The sequence below is a fragment of the Anneissia japonica genome, unplaced genomic scaffold, assembly GCF_011630105.1.
Source record: "Anneissia japonica isolate Jap-2015-1 unplaced genomic scaffold, ASM1163010v1 scaffold1776_len382430_cov169, whole genome shotgun sequence".
In the NCBI taxonomy this organism is placed as follows: domain Eukaryota; kingdom Metazoa; phylum Echinodermata; class Crinoidea; order Comatulida; family Comatulidae; genus Anneissia; species Anneissia japonica.
Window position 1 is genome coordinate 365554 of NW_022713301.1, and position 5908 is coordinate 371461.

Below are 5908 nucleotides of genomic sequence, written 5' to 3' on the forward strand. Positions count from 1 at the left end.
CCCCCCCCCCCCCCCGTCGGGTAAATCCTGGGGCTACCACTGGACTAGAAAACTACTTTAGCATTAGAGGGCCCTGAATATCAGCCTAGCTGGAAGCGTCACCCTCTATAAAGATCGTGATAAATTAAGTTTTTTAAAATTAACTGAGACTATTAGACTAGGGCCTAGTTTAGGGAGCAGGAGAGAAGGTCTCTTTGAATGATTAGACTCACACTGCAGACTATGACAGGGCAATCATCTTATGATATGTTGTTTAGGCATGCTCCCCAGAATAAGGTTTGTCTTATAAAACCCTAAGGCATATGAAACAAGTGGCCACTGCCAGTAAGGTAGAGCACTTGAGAAAATTTGACGTGGGGGTGAACATGTTGGAGTAAAAATCAATAGAGATGGGTTAATTAAGCATGTAAATGGATGTGTAATTAAGAGGTTGGGTCCTCTCACCTATTTGGTGCGTGTTGAGGGAGCCCTATGCTATCATGCCGACCATCTGTTGGCTAGTGTAAAGGAAGGTAACACACCCTGACCCTTTGCCAACGCAAAGTTCCACCCTCTCCGAAACCCCAAGGGTGGTCGAAAACCCCGGAGTGAGTGAACGCTTCCTGAATAGTTACGGCCAGACCGTTCGAATTTGTAGTTCAAAGTTAGTTGGGGGAGAGTATAGTGCACTGCACTCTCAATCTATTCCTAATGACAACATTACTTATTTTTTGTATGATATACAGGTCAAATGTTAAACAATCAATTTTCATTGAACATTCAAAGTGGCCGCCAATATGGCCACCAAACGTATTGCTAAGTCAATGTTTTGTATTTAGAATATAAAACACTGCTTACACTGTATACATTTGATTTTATGTGATTTTATTTAAAATAATGATTTTTTTGAAAATCCAAAATGGCCACCAAAATTGCTGCCAAATTTATTGGGAAGTCAAGGTTTTTTATTAAAAATTTAAACACTGCTTACTATATACATTTAGAGGTTCATTTGATTTTATATGATTTTTAGTTAATAAATTAATACAAATTAATGATTTTCATTGAAAATCCAAGATAGCCACCAAAATGGCTCCCGCTATGGCCGCCAAAAGTTTTGGGAAGTCAGTGTTTTGTATTGGGAACATAAACACTGCTTACAATGTAAATTTAAAGGTTCACTTGATTTAATATGTTGTTTAGTTATTAAAATATACAAATTATTTATTTTCATTGAAAATCCAATATGGCCGCCAATATGGCCGCCAAATGTATTGCGAAGTCATTTTTTTTGTATTTATATGATTTTTAGTCAATGAATTATAAAAATTAATTATTTTCGTTGAAAATCCAAGATGGCCGCCAAAATGGCCAGCAAACAACCCCATGGGACATTTTTTTTCGATGGGAACATCAAAATTCTTTAATGAGACATTTTCAGGATTACAAAAATGTTAGTTAAAAAAATATATCCTGGGGGTACATGGGAACCCCCTGTTCCTACCCGACTATTAAATCGGGTCAAGCCGGCCCTGATCGTGCGTCGGCGAAGAACATCTGAAGAAAGACCACGTTGTAGAGAAAAAGTGATCTGCCCTACGAACGATATGCTTTGAAGCAAGAAGTAAACATGAACCTCGTCCGTCATAATATAGCATTATGCGTGTATATATATATATATATATATATATATATATATATATATATATATTGTAGGATACTGTAGAAAAGACGACGTTCAACTTGTAGAAAACACGTGATCGACCTTACTACAACGTATTCTAGCAAAAAGTAAACAACCTCGGCTGTCATAATAAAATATACAGTAATATACGTGTATTTTGTGTAAGATATTAATCATCATGAATAAAGTAAGTCAAAACAAAATGGTTTTAATGTTTTATTCAAACTCGTTTGTTGTATGTAGCGAGTACGGGCTCGGTGGTATGGGTGGATGCAGAGAATAGGGCCTAGGCCTACTCGCATCCTAGCTCTTACGTTGTGGTCATAACGTGATGCATTGCCGACGCTAATTTCGAGGGTTGCTACTATGTTTTTAATGTTTACTTAATAATTAGTCTCCGAATTTCCAGCGTATGATACCCTAGGCCTTAACTGAGAATATCGTAAACCCGTGAATCCTACTATCTAATATGTTTGTGTTGCCAAGAGTCGAGATCCCGCGAACATCCTGTGTTATGTTGTACCGAGTGTATGTAATATCCGGTAAAGGTCAAATGCGGGTCATATTCATAAGGCGGGGCTTAGCAATACAGAATTCATAAAAAAATAAGTGATTTAAAACTCGTTTTCCAGAAAAACGAGTTATCTAAAAATAAAAGGAAAGCCAACGATATGGTTATTATATAATTCTTTATTGTTTTATGACATTTTAAAAGTAACTAGAACATGTCATTTTAGATGGACTTTAAAAGGCTAATACAAAAGCCAGTATTCTTTTAAAAAAAATCATTATTCATTTTTCTTTAAAGCATCAGATGTAACTACTGTATGTTAATGTTTATAATTCTGGAACAGAAAATACCTTTCAATCATAATTTGACAATGACTTGCCGAAAATGAGGTAACCCATGCTACAGTAACTCCCCAGTGGGCACAACTTGGTTGAAATAACGTTGATTCAACGTTATATGCAAACATTGAATCTATGTTTAATTGTTGTTGTATATGAAAGTTTTCATCAACGTAAAACTCAACTTTGATTCAACGTAAAATGTCTAAGGTTCTTTCAACGCTAATTTTCCAACGTTGGAACAAACAGTCGTAATATATCGAAAAGAAGCCCATGAGCCTATCTTGAAAAGAAGCCCATGGGATATTTTCGAGGTGGGCTTTATTTTGAGGCTATTTTTGCAAATTGTGAAGAGGGGGCTTCAATTCGAGATGGGCATCTGCTCGAGAAAAGACTGGTGACAAAGCATGGTTCGATAGTAATTGCCGAAATACCGCAAAAAGAAAGCGCCGATTATATCGGCAAATGAAGAAAGACAAAACACCTTACAAGAAAGAGAAATATGAAAGGGCAAGAAAATACTACATCCACGCTGAAAAAATGGCTAAAATTAAGTATGCTGCCAATCTTAAAACTGAACTTTCTAACAGAAATTTAAGCAGTAGGAAATGGTGGAGAGTTGTTAACTCGATGTCTGGCAGATCGGGTCGTGCTGATATTCCTGTCATTGAACATCGTGACATTGTATATACTACATCACAGGAAAAGGCAACTCTGTTCTGTCGGACTTTTTCTGAGAAATGTACTCTCCTTGACGCAGACCCTGCTCCACTTATACATAATCCCGAAACTACATGTACCATTGAGAGCATCGACTTCAAGCCAGCTAACATTATGGAAATAATGGCGTCATTGAAATCAGACAAGGCCTCCGGACCTGATAAGGTTCCCAATAGAGTGCTAAAAGTTCTTTGTTCTGAACTTGCTGGTCCTCTTAGCAAATGTTTCAAGATTAGTTTTTCATGCAGTACATTTCCTGATCAATGGAAAACTGCTTCAGTAACACCAATTCACCAACGCGACTCCAAGTCAGACCCATCAAAGTATCGTCCAATATCTCTCCTCAGCACTATGAGTAAAGTAATGGAAGCCGCTGTGCACACTCAGCTTCAAAACTATTTGATTGGCAACAAACTTATATCATGCAGACAATTTGGTTTCAGACCAGGTCATAGCACATCTGACCTCCTAACCATCTTATCCCAGAAATGGAACACAGCCCTAGACAGTGGCCACGAAATATGTGTAATCACAATAGACATCAAAGGTGCCTTCGATAAAGTATGGCATAATGGACTGTGGGCTAACTTCAATCAAAGGGTTAACTGGTGGGTTACTCACCTGGTTACAGAGCTATCTAGCGAATCAGTCTATTAATGTTGTGCTTTCAGGACAATCATCCGACTTAATGAATATCAACTCTTCAGTGCCTCAAGGCTCACTACTCGGACCGCTCCTTTTCTCCATCTTCATTGACGACCTAGTAAATTTCTGCAAAAATGAGATTTACTTATACGCAGATGATGCCACACTCTACACCCCTATACGTTCTGCAGTCGGAAGAGATGCTATAACTGCAAGCATAAACAGAGCCCTTCTAGAATGTATTCCTGGGCAAACGAATGGAGGGTGACATTTGAACCATCTAAATGTAAAGCCATGGTCATTTCCAGAAAGAAAATACCATCTACTGTTGACCTGTACCTTGGCAGAAATAGGATAAAATTAGAAGAAAAATTGGATATTCTCGGTGTTACATTTGATGATAAACTACTGTGGACCAAACATTTATCTTCAGTAGCAAGAAAAGCTGGACAAAGGCTAGGTGCACTACGGAAAGTTGCCTCCAAACTTGATACCGAGGGCAGAGCATCTGTTTATAAAGCACAAATTCGTAGTGTACTGGAATACGCATGTCTATGCTGGATAAATTCCTCGCCTACTAATCTGCGTCAACTTGATAACATCCAGAAGAAGGCCCTTAAAATCATTGATATTGATGAAAACACCGCCAGAGACAGGTATGCTATTGATAGTCTACAGCACCGACGGATAGTGGCAGCCTTGACAGTTCTCTACAAAATGCACACACCCAAATGTCCAGCAGGTTTGCAAGTCCTACTTCCTCCTCCATTCGAAATACGTCGTTCTACGCGTAAAAGCACAGCAATGCCAAGTCATGCCCTTCGTCTGCCAAACTCTAAAACTAGAACGCTTGATAGAAGCTTCATCCATTCTTCAGTCCCGGTTTGGAACTCTCTTCCAGACAGTGTAGTGGGGAATATTGCTATAGCGGCAATTCAGAATTTCAAGTACAGAGCACACAAACACTTACAGTACCTCAAACCTCACATTTCAGATAAAAATTAAAATATATTAAAAATAAATAAATAAATAAAAAATCAAACAAGCAAAAAACTAAACTTTCCAAAATAAACTTTTCAGTTTTTACTTTCGGTTGCAGCGAACCATTGATTGGCCCATCGGGTGTGTTTTTCGCAACCGGTGTGGCCCCTGTTCGCAAGTGCACTCTATAAAAAAAAAAGAATAACGTTAAAACAACGTCAAATGATGAATGTTGAATCAGTGTTGAGTTTTGGTTGAATATGAAAATTTTCATCAACGTAAATTTCAATGTTGATTCAACGTAAAATGTCTAAAGCTGTTTCAACATCAATTATTTAACGTTATAATAACGTCAAATGATCAATGTTGAATCAACGTTGAATTTTGGTTGTGAATGAAAGTTTTCAACAACGATAATTTCAACGTCGATTCAATGTAGTATGTTCAATGTTAATTCAATGTCAAATGTTCAATGTTGAGTCAATGTCAATGTTTAATCCTACAAACTAACAAAAGACACTGAGTTTACAATATGGAAATGGTTATTCGCACGGTCTACCGTGTGAATAAGCTCTTATGAGTCTTATTCGCACGGTAGACCTAGCCAATCACCATTTGACGTTTCATGACGTCTAACTGCGCCAATAAAAGCTTTCTTCTTTGTTTGGCTTCTGGCAGTGTACACAATCACAAAAGCAGCCATGAAAACCTGATGTCAATGAAGGTCGGTCAGGCATTTAGTGACTATGTACAATTCATTTGTTGATTTCATTAAAGAAATTTCAGGACGAAAATAACCTTGTTGTAGAGTACTGACTGTATATACAACAATCTTTCGACAATTATCACAGCTCCCATGGTCTCTGAGCGCTATGTGGTTTGTGTATATAATTAGGCCTACAATCAATTTATCCAGTGGCATTTCGAAAACACTTCCACACATTGGAAAAAGTACAAAATGAAGAATGTACATCAATATAAATCTTATTTTCCAGTACAGTATATAGTTCATATATTTGGTGATTTTGGTAAATCTAGGATTTATTATGG